Raw genomic sequence first — 17,176 nt, forward strand, 5'->3', positions numbered from 1 at the left:
ATTTATTTTTAGACCATTTCAAAACCAAGTGTGGTGTACAATTTAAAAAAAAACTGGAGTAAAAGTAAATAAAATCAGGGCACAATCCTGGGTCACCCTTGGGCCAGCGCAAGTCGCTTGTGCCGGCCTGGGAGTGTCACATAAGAACATAAGAACAGGCCCGCTGGATCAGGCCATAGGCCCATCTAGTCCAGCTTTCTGTATCTCACAGTGGCCCACCAAATGCCCCAGGAAGCACAGCAGATAACAAGCGACCTGCATCCTGGTGCCCTCCCTTGCATCTGGCATTCTGACATAGCCCACTTCTAAAATCAGGAGGCTGCACATACACTTCATGGCTTGTACCCCGTAATGGATTTTTCCTCCAGAAACTTGTCCAATCCCCTTTTAAAGGCGTCCAGGCCAGTCGCCATCACCACATCCTGTGGCAAAGAGTTCCACAGACCAACCACAACCATGTTTGTGCCTCCTTGAGAGTTGGGAAGGTCAGTGCAAGGACACAGGCCAACCTCCCCACGCCACTTCCCGAACTTCAGCCAGTGAGTTGGGCCGGCTGAGGGCAGCCAGCACAGGGGATTGGGGAGGGCAGGGAGAGGGCAGAACGAAGGCATCCGGGACGGGGGAGGGTGGCCAGTGGGAGAACTGAGCCCAGGAGGGGGGACGGGACAAGGATCTGGCACTTAGGCCAAATTCTAACCCCCTCCTGAGCATCCCGGCCTTACATCAGGCCGCTTGGATCTGAGCCACCTCTTTAGGTATCTGAGTAGCCTGATATGGACAGCTGCTGTGCAACTCGAGTAAGGGGAATGAATTCCCTTGACTCTAAAGTGAAGCTTGGACTGGGAATCTGGTCAAACAGATGCCCAGTTAAGTTGTAAACTATTCAATTGACTGGACCAGTGACATCATCAAACGTGGGTTTCTTATGGAGGCTAAGGTGAGTTGGCTGGAGTTCCAGCTTCAGAGATTGCACCTGTGCGTGGCTTAGCTCGCACCAACCTCCTGGGAATCAGGGTGCTGTGATGGACTCTTCAGGCAGATTGTGGTGTAAATACAGTGAGGGAACAATGAGGTTTAGATGCATTTGGGAATTATTTTTGATGTTAAAGTATGCCTGTAGTCACCTGCTTGCTGTTTACTAAGCTTTGCACCTGCCATCAGGCAAGCTATTTCTCCAAGCCTGCTTATTCTATTTTTGCTGCTGAACTGTACTCACTTTGTATTTTTTTAGAAATGCTTTCCTTTTTTAACTCTTCACCTGCTCGTGGTTTTGTTGGCAACCTTCAGTCTCGAAAGACTATGGTATAAGCCTACAGCACCCGGTATTACCAGGCGGTCTCCCATCCAAGTACAAACCAGGCCTGACCCTGCTTAGCTTCCGAGATCAGGCATGGAAAGACTATGGTATAAGCCTACAGTACGCGGTCTCCCATCCAAGTACTAACCAGGCCTGACCCTGCTTAGCTTCCGAGATCATGGTATAAGCCTACAGCACCCGGTATTCCCAGGCGGTCTCCCATCCAAGTACTAACCAGGCCTGACCCTGCTTAGCTTCCGAGATCAGACGAGATCGGGCATGTGCAGGGTAACAGTTCCTGTGGTTGCTTGAACTCAATCAGAGCCTTTCCCTTGTCCTCTGAGACCCTAGGCCAGGGGTGTCCAAACATTTTGGCAGGAGGGCCACATCATCTCTCAGACACTGTGTCAGGGGCCGGGGGAAAAAAAAGAATCAATTTACATTTAAAATTTGAATAAATTTACCTAAATGAATTCATTAGAGATGGAACTTAAATGAATGACTGAAGGTCTTGCAATAGCTCATGGCCTATAAAAGGCCTTGCATAAAGCAAGGCCAGCCTTTCCTTCACTGCCACTGCTGCATCACAGATGTGAAACAGCAAGTAGTGGAGGGAGCCCTTTTCCCACAGCTCAGGAAAGAGGTTGAACAGTCGTCCTCATGCTGAGAGCAGTTGCATCGGGCCAGCGCGGGCTCCAGCAAGTCTCTGGAGGGCCAGAGGCTCATTGGAGACCGGGGGCTCCCCAAGGGTCTGATTGGGAGCCCCCGAGGGCCGCAAGTGGCCCCCGGGCCAGGGTTTGGGCACCCCTGCCCTAGGCTATAGCATAGATTTGTAAGGATTTGGCTACATAAATGGGAGGGAGCAGCGGTGTAGCTAAAGGGGGTGCAAAGCACTAAGTTTTACAGGGAGCCTCATTGCTAGTGGGGGTGCAAAGCACAGAGTTTTGCTGGGAGCCTTTGCGTGCGAGCTGCCCCTCCCATTCCCTTTTGGAGCCATTTAAGGTGGGGGGGGAGCAAAATGGAGGCATGCTTTGCACCCCTTCTAGCTTTGTACCCCCTCTACCTATGCAACTGGCAGGGAGGTTTTCAAACACAATCTCTCTCTCTCTCTCTCTCTCTCTCTCTCTCTCTCTCTCTCTCTGCCTGGCATTGTCTTCATGGTGGTGGCAGTCTACCATTTTGGGGGCATGGCTTGGGGCTGATCCGGGAAAGGAAGGGTTTTTGCCAGCACCACCCAGCCCTGCTTGCCTCTGAGGACAAACACAGCCCTGACATTGCTTGACACTTAAATCGGTGCTCTGCATCGCACAGCTAAATGTATGTGAAAATCACCGTTGCCTTGGGAAACTTTGCCTTTGCGTTTTTGCCAGTTCCGATTCTGTGAGCCCCGTCTCTGGCCTCCACGCGGAGTGCTTTGGCAGCCTCAAAAGACTGTCCAAAGTCAATGCTCAATTAGCATGGAGTCAATGGCACTAATGAGCTCGCAAACAGATTGGGAATCCATTGTGGTGGAGGCTGGCAGCCTGTCTGAGAATTGCTCATCTTTGCCTATTGTGCAACGGTGGGAGGGCAGGATGCGAGGTCCTTGTTGGACGCGATAATCAACATTCTTCTCGGAAGCCATTTTTGTGGCCTTGTTTTAGATCCCAAAGTTGGAAACTTTCTCACAGGTCCTTTCGCAGTTGTATCTTTGGGTAAGATTGAGGCCTCGGCCGCCTGTCGCCCAACCAGTTCATTCATCAATGCATTGATTACGGGGAGTGTAGCTAGAGCTTGACATTATTACTTTATTGATTTACGTTTACATTTTATATCTCTCCCTTCCTCCAAAACTCCTCTCCTCCATTTATTCTCCAAACAACCCTGTGATGTAGGCCAGCATTTCTCAATGTTTCTGCCCCGCCGTCCCACTTCACACGGGTCCACCTATTGGAAGTACTGCTGGAAGTAACTGGCAATGATGTCATCATCAGTTATTTCCAAATTGGAAGACTAGACACGATGCAACAAACCCCAGTATGCCACAGGATGTGGTGACAGCATCTGGCCTGGACGCCTTTAAAAGGTGATTGGACAAGTTTCTGGAGGAAAAATCCATTCCGGGTTACAAGCCATGATGTGTATGCGCAACCTCCTGATTTTAGAAATGGGCTCTGTCAGATGCAAGGGAGGGCACCAGGATGCAGGTCTCTTATTATCTGGTGTGCTCCCTGGGGCATTTGGTGGGCCGCTGTGAGATACAGGAAGCTGGACTAGATGGGCCTATGGCCTGATCCAGTGGGGCTCTTCTTATGTTCTTAACTACAATTCCCAGGAAGCCTTGCAGGTCTCTTGTTATCTGGTGTGCTCCCTGGGGCATTTGGTGGGCCGCTGTGAGATACAGGAAGCTGGACTAGATGGGCCTATGGCCTGATCCAGTGGGGCTCTTCTTATGTTCTTAACTACAATTCCCAGGAAGCCTTGCAGGTCTCTTGTTATCTGGTGTGCTCCCTGGGGCATTTGGTGGGCCGCTGTGAGATACAGGAAGCTGGACTAGATGGGCCTATGGCCTGATCCAGTGGGGCTCTTCTTATGTTCTTAACTACAATTCCCAGGAAGCCTTGCAGGTCTCTTGTTATCTGGTGTGCTCCCTGGGGCATTTGGTGGGCCGCTGTGAGATACAGGAAGCTGGACTAGATGGGCCTATGGCCTGATCCAGTGGGGCTGTTCTTATGTTCTTAACTACAATTCCCAGGAAGCCTTGCAGGTCTTCTTGTTATCTGGTGTGCTCCCTGGGGCATTTGGTGGGCCACTGTGAGATACAGGAAGCTGGACTAGATGGGCCTCTGGCCTGATACAGTGGGGCTGTTCTTATGTTCTTATGATGGGAGGGCTTTCCCGAGGGCATGTTGGAGGTCTGCCTCTGATGATCTGAGCGTCCCATCACTACTTGTCACATTGCATTGCTGGTTTTGCTGCCAGGTAGCCGGGGTAGGGGGTTCCCACAAGTACCATCAGGCACCACCTCAAGTACCACCAGTTGTACAAATACCACTGTTTGAGCACCACTGATGTAGGCTAAACTGAGAGAGTGACTGGTCCAAGGTCCAAGGTCCAAGAAAGCCTCTTTGCTGAGCAGGGAATTTCACCCAGACCTTCAAAGCCAACAGTCTAGTCTGTCCACCACATGCCACTGCGTCTTGCCACTGGGTTCCCTGAATAGGTTTAAAATAAAAATCATTCCCCTCCCAAACCTTTTCAAATACCAATTGTGAGCCTATTTGGAACACCAGTGATTTCACTGGGAACACGACAAGGTCAATTTCTTTCCCCAGCCCACACTAAGCATCCTGTACCCCTAAGACATATACCCGCCTGCCTGACATTCACCCTCCTACCAAGCCCCTTTGCCCTTGCACAGCGTCCAATATAACGGGAATGAAAGTAGGTCTCTATTCCCCCCCCATCTCTGATTGCTGGCACACTCCTGTGTCTGTACAAACACCCCTGCTGAAAAGTTAAGAAAGAGTGGAAGCACAAAAAGGAGAATGGGGTGGGGGAGTTGCTCATCCCTCACGGAGGCACATGAATCACCTGTTCTCTGGTGTGCATGTTGCATCCCTGCTTGAGTCACTGTTCTCAGTTTGCCTGCATGCAATAGGATCATAAAGACAAGTGTGAGAGTTATTCAGTTTTAATTCAGAAAAAAAGTTTATGTACTTGCTATCAGGAATTAGTCTGATTAGTCTGTGGAACTCCTTGCCACAGGAAGTAGTGACAGCATTTTGCCTAGATGCCTTTAAGAGGGGATTGCACAAATTTCTGGAGGAAAAAGTTCATCACAGGTTACAAGTCGTGGTAGGTATGTACAAGGCAGAGGTAGGCTTGGGGATGGCACCAGGACGCAAATTGTGTCTGTTCCCTGCAGCATTCGGTGGGCCACTGTGTGATACAGGAAGCTGGACTAGATGGGCCTTTGGCCTGATCCAGAAGGGTTCTTCTTATGTTCTTATGTAAGTTTAGGAAATCCTGGTCTAGAGGCTCCTGATAACAGATTCCATGTTCTTTCCAACCTTTGCTGGCCTGCTGAGTTGGCCTACTTTTCTGTGCCATTCCACAAAGTTTCCACCGAGTTTCCTTTGTGTATCTCCAACATCAAAATATATTTATGTAAAGATAAACAGGAGCCCCTCCTCTTGAAAGCAACCCAGTCCTAATGAAGAAGGGGAGGGGAGATCATCCCAGCAGCCACTTCATTATCCCACAGGTGATTTGCATATTGGGTCACCGCAATAACACTTCCAGCTCTCAAGTTCAGTGCACCGTGACTGTTAATTACACACGGATATAAAAGGGGGGGGTAATGAAAAAGGGAGTTGAAGGTTTGAAAGGTGGAACTGCAGCATCGGAGGTGCATGTGTGGTCTATGAGCATGTGAGTTTATGAGAGCTGGAATCCTACAGTTTCCAGTGTTAAGAACATAAGAACAGCCCCACTGGATCAGGCCATAGGCCCATCTAGTCCAGCTTCCCATATCTCACAGCAGCCCACCAAATGCCCCAGGGAGCACACCACATAACAAGAGACCTGCATCCTGGTGCCCTCCCTTGCATCTGACATAGCCCATTTCTAAAATCAGGAGGTTGCACATACACATCATGGCTTGTAACCCAGAATGGATTTTTCCTCCAGAAACTTGTCCAATCCCCTTTTAAAGGCGTCCAGGCCAGACGCCATCACCACATCCTGTGGCAAGGAGTTCCAGTGTGTTACAATTCAGATCTTGATATGAAGATCAGACCCCCCCCCCCTTCAAAATTAGAATGGTGACCACAAAACAAAGGCAGGGCTATGGTCCAAAGGTGTGTGATGCAACCGCTTGGATACAACCAGGAAAGTTCGGTCAGTCTCTGGGTGGATGGCCTTACTTGCTCCATCCTGTTCAGGAATGGGAGGATATAATGTAGAAAACTAGATCTAGTGATGAGGCTTCCGGAACCAAGGGGTTCACGCTGTTTATATGGAACCCCCAACCTCAGAAGCTCTGCTGGGGTTGCAGTGGGAAGGAAGGGCCTTGGTGGCTGGTGTGGGCCTTTGGCCAGTGCCTGTTCTAGCTAATTAAGACCTGGAAGATCCAGGTTCGAATCCAAACTCAGCCATGACGCTTCCTGGGTGACCTTGGGCCAGTCACTTTCTCTCAGCCTCACCTCCCTCACAGGACGAAAGGAAGGGTGCAGCTGTGTACACCGCCCTGAGCTCTTCAGAGGAAGGGTGGTATCAAAATGTGAAAAGTTAAAAAAAAAGTTGTCTGACCTGGAACTATCATATAGCCTACTGGTACCCATTGAGAAACTTGGTCTCCATGAATTTGTCTAAGCCCCTTATAAATACATCAATGAGAACATACTTTATGATCTCCAGTTTATCTATATCTATTCTTAAGAATAATAACTCTATTATTTTTTAATCACTGATATATTTTTATTTTTTACGCTTTTTCCCATTTTCTTTGGGGAACATTTGCCTATACACTGAAGCGATAAGATATGCCTTTGTCGCCCCCTAGGGGTCAACCACGATGGTTGATGGAAGAGTGCCAGAGGCCAAGCTCTTCTCCACACCATAAGTGGTCCGCTTCCTTCCTTTGTACAGGTGGTTTCTTAACGCCATGTGTTATTAGCAAGGAGAGAGAGACGCAGTGATCTCCAGCCAACTGCCTGCAACGTAATGAAGCATAGATTTGATTTACCATCCTTCGCAAAATGAAACGGACAGCTTGAGATGCTCAAGCTAATTGAAGGATGTAGTTTGTTTATTACTTTCAAGGGAAACTTCAGTTGCTTTGATTAAATGGATGGATGAATGGATGGATGAATGGATGGATGGATGGACAGATGGATGAACGATGGAGGCTGCAGTAATCAAACACAACCAATTAGTTTTCCATTACGTCTTGGCATATTACTTTATTAAGACATTAGAATCAGAAAGATAATAATTTGGGGTTTTTTTTATGACTGTGGTCCTCTGGTTGGGCTTTTATGGAGACACTGGTTCTTCCGTGCCTGAATAGCACAAGTCCAACAGGAATCAAGAGCAGAATGCCAATGAAACTGGGTTGCATTTATAAAATGTCTCTTGGTACTGCAAGGTCAATCATGGACTGAAATTCCAGGAGGTTAGAACCCGGGTTGCCTAAAGCAAACTTTTGAGGTTGACTTGGAGGTTCTTGCTCAAGAAAACATATTTTTTTTCTTGAGTGTCATGAGATTTTTTCTTGAGTGTCATGAGGCTTTTTGAATGTCATGAGATAAGGCCAGAGACATTTCCAAGAGGTTTCTACGGATCTCTAGGTTGCCAACAAGTTTATCTTAAACTGACATTTCAATCAGGTTGGGAGGTTGAATGAATGAAACATCTAAAGAATGTTGGTGGGCTGAATGTTCATTGGAGGTCTCACTATTTTTTTCTTTCCTTGGATGGAGCACACTGGTCTTCAGTGTTGGTGTGGTTCTCTCCCTATGTAAGGCTGGGGCAATCTCTATTACTGACCACCACCCCCGAAGAAGGACTGCAGAAATTTGTATCTATAAATGAGGGGTTCACCGCTTATAAAAAAACCTGCAAGATTTGCTGGAGCCAAAAGTAAGCAGTGTCCGAAAAGAATAAGCAACATTCTGAAAAGTTAGCTAGAGGCCCAGGCCGTCCTCTAGGAGAAGAGTAAGACCTGATCCAGGTAATACATTTATCGTGGGTATGTGCTGTTGTAAAATGATTACCAATGGTACACATAATGCACCATTGGGAGCCATTCTGCGCACCCTGCCAATGGGAGGAGGCAGTGCCACAGCTCTGTCGCTGGACCTTCCCATACCCACTAGAGCTGGTAAGTTAGTGGTGGGGCAGGGCATGGGTAGGAAAGGAGAGGGAGTAGAGGTCTGGGGAGGAACTGGGTGAAGATGGGGGAGGAACCAGGGGAAGGAGAAGGCAGGAGTAGGTGGATCCAGTGGCAAAGGAATGCAACAGATCCTATTCCCCCATTCCAATTCTCCCCACCCTTTTCCACTCCTCAGACATACGCCAACATAAGTGATGGTATATGTCCAAGGAGAACCGTAGGCAGTCCTAGAGCTTACTGGGAGGTAAGTAAAAATAATTTTTGGCTTCCTTCTTGTTTGCCCTTGGGTCACACCCTCCCACCTCTGGATGCAGTGCAAGCCTTTTTGGGATGACTGCATCAGCACAGCTGGTGGGGGATAGGATTGGGCCCAAATTACCTTCACTTCAGTACTTCCACTGACAACCATAAATAAACAGGCATCGTGGTGATGGAGCTTCCCTTCATTCCGGCCAACTGACTTTAAGAGAAGCTTCAGGGTCAATAGGGGAAAAAAATGCTTCTCGAGCCGTTTGAAATGGTTGCCATTGCAGAAAACCCAAGTGACTTCTTGGGTGGGAAGGACGGTACAAGTTGTGTGTGTGCACTAACTCTGTACACTTGATCAGGGTCTGTCTCTGAGCACACAGGAAGAGTCAATGTTTGTACAAGCTGCACCTGGGGAGGTGGACCACAAACCGTTGTGGCTATTCTGAATACAATTTGCAAAACTTCTTGTCTGCAGACTCTTGAAGTTTCTGCAAAGACCTTTCAAAAGGACATTGGTATTTCTGTTCTTCACAGATCCTCGATTTTTCATAAAGGAAGGCTCTCTTTGATAAACAGACATACGGAGAGATCTTTATTTCCTCCCCCCCCCCTTGCAACTTATCTTTCCTTCTGACGAGGCTGGGGTTGAGTGGAAAGAAGGCTGAAGTGAACATTGATTCCGGTCTATTATCACTGGTTCACAAAGAAGAACTTGCACCTCACAGCCTTCCAGTGATCAATGCCTCTACCCTCGGGGAGCTCCATGTCAATGTTGACCTTGAAACACTGATCTGATGAGTTGGTTTCTCATCAGGAATAGCTCAAAATAAAATGGGAACATAAAGGCAATTTTGTTCTAACGGCTTTTCTTACCAAAGTCAAAATAATCGCTAGACAGTCCCCCCATTTGCTGTTGCTCAAATGAACTGTCTTGTGACATAGGGCACAGTCCATTTCCCTACGTGCACAATTACATGTGTGGGGAGGCTTGGAGAGCCATGGAACCCTCCTTCTTTTGTTCCCACCACCGGGAATGGCCCCAAAGGAGAGGGGCCGCTTGCACACTGTTTTGCACCCCCTCTAGCTATGCCACTGGGCTAAGGATGGAAGTGAAGAGTCAGTTTGGCCCCAGTTGTGACAGATCCTTTCAACCAAGTTGTGGTCATTCTATTAACCTAGGGTTGAAGTATGTAGGGCTGGATTAGGGGTCCCTGAGGGCCACAAATGGCCCCTGGGCTGGGGTTTGGACACCCCTGGTCTAGACCAAAGTTATCTCAGCAGTTCAAGAGATATGTTTCTTTATGCGAGTTCCTTGGCACATCCATAGCAGTTGCTTGAAACAAAAAAATGGAATCCATCCAGTCGTCTCTTCTTCTCAGACATATCAGGCACTGAGGGATATCTCAGACCTGTTGTCCCTGAGACATACAGGACTCAGGTATTAATATTTCACTCCAGCTTTTGCCTCTGATTTCTGCAAATCAGATTTCTCCCGGCTGAGCAGTTCAAAGATGCCTCCTCGCAGAAGGGTTTGTGCAAATATTCTTGATCTGAACGGCTGTTTGATTTCGATGACAGGGTTACCCAAGGGCAGCGATGTGATCGGCGAATGCAAAAGAGTTTGTAAAAGAAGCGTTCACGCACCAAATGAGGTCGATTCTGCTCCTAATATCAGGAATGCATCGCATTATAAAGTTGGGAGTGAGGTGTGAGTGGAATTAGCGGGTCTCTCTTTTCAGCTTTTTTGGTCACCTCTTGTCGTTATATTGATTACTTTACACTTGGTTTGCACTTTTTATAAAGCTTATGCATAACTTCTCTCCCTATAAAATGCCCCCAGGGGCAGCAGAACAACTAAAAACAAGCAGCCTTTTCGTGAATGAAAAAAAAGTTGCAGCCAACTTCAAAAAACCGTACAGGGCTTTAGAGTGGCATAAACTGGGCGCTCGCCAGGTCCAGAGAAAGGGCACAGAAATCATTAATGCGCCACCCCAATGACTTTCTTTGTTACAGATTTAAAATTGTTGGCACATGCAAACGTGCACTGGAATCACTGGACATGAGCACATAACTTTCTAATGCCAGAGGAGCTGAATGTTTTATGAGTCATTGATTTAACCCTTAGGTAGTACCCTGCCTAAACTGAAATCGTACAGGGAATTGTACAGGGTGTGACTCAAGAACTCTTGAATAGTTTTCTTCAATCAACCTGATCTCCTGATCTGGAGTGAGATATTGGTCTAAGGCTGCAATCCTAACCACGCTTTCCTGGGAGTAAGCCCCATTGAACAAAACAGGACTTACTTCCGAGTAGACGTGGTTAGGCTTGTGCCCTAATTTTCACAAGGATCATTTTGGAGCACAACCTTGCTGGACCCTGAGAAGGCAGTGATGGACAGGACAACGTCCTGTCTTGTCCAGAATGTTTAACTCCATTGCCTTCTACCCATGGAGTCAGGCAGATTCACCATTGTCAGGCAGGTCTGTCATGTATAAATGCAAGATAAGGTAGGAGTATATTTGGTAAAGAAAATCATATTTTGTCACCCCTTTCTCGTGTGCATCACTCAGTGTGGCCACACACACCCCAATTACCCCCCGCCCCAGCAATGTCACTAATGCCTGAGTTTTATCATTCTGGTCTGCAGCTGGGAAGCGGCATGATAGAATATTGTAATTTTGATCTTAGATCACCCTCTAGAAGCTCTGATTTGTTTGCTTCTCAAGTGATTTTTGCAGCCTCCTTGTGTCCCCTCAACGCCAACACCTCTAGCAGACACATCAGCACAAGAGCAATCAAATAAAATCCACAGATAAATAAATATACAAAGCATAGTGGATATAGTTTTCTAACAAACTCTTAACAGAGCCACAGCACAAACAAATGTGTGTCTTTTTCAGGAGCTGAATGGGCCTTATGACCAAGTAAGCGTTAATAGGATTGAGCTGCCAGTCAAGAAAGAGTGAGATCAGGAATGCTGTTTTTTTGTTTTTGTTTTCCTATGCCAAAGCCATGGTGTTAATTGAACCTTAGAGAAAAAAAGGCCAGGGGTGGGGGAAGGATGGTGTGTTGAACTTTACAATGTGATCTCATAGAAACCAAATATCTGGATATACACCACCCCCCAAATCTAGCAGCTTCCATTCACTCGGAGAACGTTATGGTTGTACAGCTTCAGGAAGGCTTCCATTCCCCAGAGATTGTATTACCTGAAACAAAGATATACTTCCATTCTGGTGACACTGCAGAGCTCAGCCAGAAGACCTCATTACCCAACTGCTTCCTTCCCCAGAAAAAACAGAGATTTTTCCAGGGTCAGGTGAATCTGGCAGAGCTTCAGCTCAGTGCGCTTCAAGAAGTCCAAGCGAACCAACATGATGTTCTGAGTTACTGGCAAATGGAGAGCAAATGTGAAATATATAAGGCCACAATATAAATCTATTGTGTCTCCGTATCTTGAATATGATGCAGTTCCATTGAAAAAATATAATTTGCTTTTGAGTTGGCAAAGGCAGGGGAGGTCAAGAAGAAATGATCACAGATGTAGAGTACCTTCCAAATGAACTGCATAGCTGGTTAGCTGGGGGGGGGGGGAAGACACACGGTACTTTATCCACACCCTGCATAGCTTTGAGACATGCAAAATTATGCAGGGGATGGATAGGGGAATGTTCTTCTCCCTCTCACACAACACCAGAACCAGGGGACATCCACTAAAATTGAGTGTTGGGAGAGTTAGGACAGACAAAAGAAAATATTTCTTTACTCAGCGTGTAGTTGGTCTGTGGAACTCCTTGCCACAGCATGTGGCGATGGCATCTGGCCTGGATGCCTTTAAAAGGGGATTGGACAAGTTTCTGGAGAAAAAATTCATTATGGGTTACAAGCCATAATGGGTAGGTGCAACCTCCTGATTTTAGAAATGGGTTGTGTCAGAATGCCAGATGCAAGGGAGGGCACCAGGATGCAGGTCTCTTGTTATCTGGTGTGCTCCCTGGGGCATTTGGTGGGCCGCTGTGAAATACAGGAAGCTGGACTAGATGGGCCTATGACCTGATCCAGTGGGGCTGTTCTTATGTTCTTAACTACAATTCCCAGGAGGCCTTGCAGGTCTCTTGTTATCTGGTGTGCTCCCTGGGGCGTTTGGTGGGCTGCTGTGAGATACAGGAAGCTGGACTAGATGGGCCTTTGGCCTGATCCAGCGGGGCTCTTCTTATGTTCTTAACTACAATTCCCAGGAGGCCTTGCAGGTCTCTTGTTATCTGGTGTGCTCCCTGGGGCATTTGGTGGGCCGCTGTGAGATACAGGAAGCTGGACTAGATGGGCCTTTGGCCTGATCCAGCGGGGCTCTTCTTATGTTCTTAACTACAATTCCCAGGAGGCCTTGCAGGTCTCTTGTTATCTGGTGTGCTCCCTGGGGCGTTTGGTGGGCCGCTGTGAGATACAGGAAGCTGGACTAGATGGGACTATATATAAATGTTTTACCTGCCCCCAGAAGCAGCACAAGCCTTTTTGGCACCGGAGGGGAGGGGGAGGGATGGACAATATGATTGGGCTGTGAGGCACAAATAAATTAACCAAATCTGAAATATCTGAACTGCTGAAAGTAGCCATTGTCACACTCCTGCAGTCAGTGGCATAGCTAATGAAAGTGTAGCCCGGTGCAGAGTGCAAAATGATGACCTGGAAATGACATCACGTCTGGAAGTGATGTCACACCCAGGCTTTTAAAATAGTGAAAAATGGGGCAGTGGCATACCTAAGGCATGTGCTACCTTTTTAATCTGTTTTCAACATGTTGTAAGCCGCCCTGGGTCCCTTTGGGGAGAAGGGTGGGGTATAAATAAAGTTTATTATTATTTTTATTATTACCTGAGGTTGAAGAAGATTTAGTCGCTTCCCCTCCACTATGAAATCAAATTAAGTAAGTAAGTAAGTAAGTAGTTTTCTTGTTAATTGCACTTAACCTTTGATAGAATACAGATATTCCAGCATGGTTTGTTTCATTGCATTCAACATTAAATTTCCTTTCCAGTGATATGTAACATGATTCTATTCATATATACCAAGGTTTGGCCACTAGGGTCAAACTCAGCTTGTTGCCCCCCTGAAGCTTGTTGCCCAGTGCGGTTGCAACCCCCTGCACCCCCTTAGCTATGCCACTGCCTGCAGCCCAAAAGGCAACGCACCACCTCTCTTTCTCCCTTCCTACAAAATGCTGATGAGGTGGAATTCATGCAAGAGATAATTTAAGGGAACGTTGCCAAATGAGTGGCACTTGTAATGGTTATTTACAGGCCCCTTGCCTTTGAATTTCAATGAGCAGCTCTAGAGATAATCTCTGATTTTTGATATCTGCTTCAAAAAGCTTCTCCCCCCCCCATACACACACACAATAAATATTCGCTTTATGCCATGTGATCTACATATGCTCCAACATTTCCATAAATATTGAACTTGGAGAACAACCAAAGGAATTCTTTGCTGGAACACGAAAACTGCAGCTTTGCACTGGAAAATGGTGACTGGACATGCAAAGCAAGAAAAGCTACAAATAAATAATGTGGACATTGTTGACATGACTCTGATTCTCAGCGGCTACAAACATATAAGGGCTGTTATATGGCACTCAGGGCAGCATGTTTGGGGTACCCATACCTGCTTAGCTGCAGCAATGCCATGGTATCATTCATTCATTCATTCATTCATTCATTAAATTTCTATCCCACTTTATCTCCCCAAAGGGCCTCCAAAGTGGCTCACACCATATTATTGTTGGCATCCTTCAGTCTCGGAAGACTATGGTGTCACGCTCTGAATGGTGGTTCTGGAACAGAGCGTCCTCTCCAGTGCGCAAAGCCTGGGTAAAGTAGGTATGGAGGATAGGCTGTTACCCATGCAGCAAATCCCCCCTCTCCACGTCGCTGTAATGGTCCAATGGAAAGGCAGAGGCCAATACGGTTGGTTCCAGCGGCGTCACAGGAGTTGCCAGAACGTGACTGTGTTCAGCCATGAACTGCCTCAGGGACTCCAGCTCCGGATTTGGCCTCGAGGTTGACTCCTGAAGCCTTTTCCATAACTGGATGTAGCCACAAGGCAGTGGAGGTTTGGGATCAGAGTTTTCCTTCTCTCAGATGAGCTGCCTTCCCAGGCTGACGAGTCCCATCTACCCAGTGGCTGTTTAGTCGCCTCTTACGACAAGTACAGCCAAACTGAGGGCCTATTCTTATCCCCAGCCCCCAGGGGAAAGGCTCACACCATAAAATCACAATAAAAACCATTGGCATTAAAAATCTACTTAAAACAAGGCAGTATTAAAATATCACATTAAAAGGCAAAGACAAAACTTGTAAAACTAGCAGCAATCAAAAAAGGGGTCAGGTCCATAAAAAAAACCTAACCTGCATAAAAACTCATCATATTCAATATTAAAAGAGCTGAAAGTTGATCTGAACAACATAAGCGGAGAGGGAAGGAGTTCCATAAAGTTGATGCCACTACCGAGAAGGCCCTATTCCTTGCCGCCACCACTCCCACCTCCACAAGAACATAAGAACAGCCCCACTGGATCAGGCCATAGGCCCATCTAGTCCAGCTTCCTGTATCTCACAGCGGCCCACCAAATGCCCCAGGGAGCACACCAGATAGGCAGCAGATAGGCGGCAGCACCTGTAGAAGGGTCTTCTCTGACGATCGGAGAGGACAAGCCAGATTGTACAGAAGTAGGTGGTCTCTCAGATACCCTGGCTAGGGATAGATGATCTATCATGTGTCCTCAAGTCATGCCCCAGAGCCAATACAAATGTGCATACATTAAAAATTCTTAGAGGAATGGACACTCCCCCCCCCCCGAATAGTGGAATGGGCCCTGATCCCCCTGAATTTGTATCACAAAAGCAGTCTATGCCTGCACAAACCACTCATGTGGGATCTGTACAAATGTACAGTTTATGCATTTGTGGGTTCTTTCGCAAGTCTGTGCTGCATGTGCATAGGGTCGCTTTCCACTCTATGCCCATTGATTGTACACAGATGTGTGTAATGTCTGCACACAGGCTTTCCTCAGTCTTGGGAAAGTTTGGATCAGAAGAACCAGTAGCTTAGCCGGGAAGGGGGGGGGGCTCGGGGGGGGAGGATGAAACAGACAGTAAACACTGCAGGTGCCGCAAAGCGCCTTCTAAGCGGCCCCTCCCACTTGCCATTGGAGCCAATCTTGGCAATGCACAGGAGATGCTGTTTGGTTCTCCAGGGTCTCTCCCACCGAACAAACTCTTTTGACCTCTACGCCGAGGCCTCCACAGAACTGGAGAAGAGTTCCTTCTGTTCCACATCTTCTGGGGAAGACTCACTGGGGAATTTAGTGGTCCGCAGGCTGCAACCTGGCAATTTTATGAGCAGCGTGGGTGCGATCATCTTCTGATAGACGGCGCAAACTCTGACTGGGTTAATACGATCAATCATTCTCTTTTCTGACAACGTAGATAGCCAATGCCCGAAGCCAGGAGGAATAAATTGCATTTTTAATTAAAGGATTTTATCGCCTCATGGATGAATTTAAAATGTAAACCGCTGATTAAATCTCGTGGAAAGGGACTCGGCCAAGTCGATGAAGAATTTTATAACTGAGGGGATGTTTAATGAGCGTCAGCCATGTATCGCATTAGCCTGATATCCCTTTAACAGGTAGCTGGCGTGTTAAAAATGAATTATCATTATTAAAATGATGCTCCAGGTGTGATTAGTATTTTATGAACATTATCAGGACGGCTTTATCCCTGATGGTGACAGATTGCAGCAGGCGTTTCTTCCAGCTACTTCATCCAGGGGATGCCACTGATACAGTATCTTATCATGTTTATATGGGTTACGACTTGAGTCCTAGCAAAGCATGATGGGAGGGACAGTGATATAGGCATGTGTTCTGAGCCCAGGCTCTGGTGAGGGCTGGAGGTTCTTTGGGATCCGAGGAAGAAGAAAGTCCAGTTCAAGGTTGTCATCAAAGAGCTTTATTTAAAACCTTAGAGCAGGGGTGTCCAAAGTTTTTGGCAGGAGGGCCACATTGTCTTTCTGACACTGTGTCTGGAAGAAAAGAATTAATTTACATTTAAAATTTCAATAAATTTACATAAGTTTACATAAGTTTACATAAATGAATATATTAAAATTTCAATAAATTTACATAAGTTTACATAAGTTTACATAAATGAATATATTAAAGATGAACTTATATGAATGAATGAAGGTCTTGCAATAGCTCAAGGCCTATAAAAGCCCTTGCACAAAGTAACCCAGCTCACGCGAGGGGTCAAACAGTCTCCCTCACACTGAGAGCAGTTGCGTCGGGCCAGTGTGGGCTCCAACAAATCTCCGGAGGGCCAGAGGCTCATTGAAGACTGGGGGCTCCCTGAGGGCCGCATTGAAAGACCTCGAGGGCCGCAAGTGGCCCCAGGGCCAGGGTTTGGGCACCCCTGCCTTAGAGCATCAACTTACAGGTAGTGGGAATAGCTAGAGGGGTGTAGCCAGAGCGCTAAGTTTTGCAGGCACCTGAATGCACCATGCAAGTGGTCCGTCCCCTTCATAACCAGGCATTCTCCTCCGTTTTGCACCACTGCCTGGAAGGGTTCCAAACGGGAGGGCTGGCTTGCATGGCCTGTTCAGGTGCCTGCAAAAATTAGTGCTTTGCACCCCCTCTAGCTATGCCACTGTCCCATCCAAATATCTCAACTCCCTTTTAATGCCCGCTTTTGGGCTA

General features: G+C 47.1%; 1 pseudogene; it reads right to left on the reverse strand.

Annotated features, from left to right (window-relative positions):
* Window positions 1-1,483: 1,483 nt before the first annotated feature.
* On the reverse strand, window positions 1,484-1,603 carry LOC136656319 (5S ribosomal RNA; annotated as a pseudogene).
* Between the last annotated feature and the right edge of the window lie 15,573 nt (window positions 1,604-17,176).

Source organism: Tiliqua scincoides, chromosome 6 (assembly GCF_035046505.1).
Source record: "Tiliqua scincoides isolate rTilSci1 chromosome 6, rTilSci1.hap2, whole genome shotgun sequence".
NCBI classification, from domain to species: domain Eukaryota; kingdom Metazoa; phylum Chordata; class Lepidosauria; order Squamata; family Scincidae; genus Tiliqua; species Tiliqua scincoides.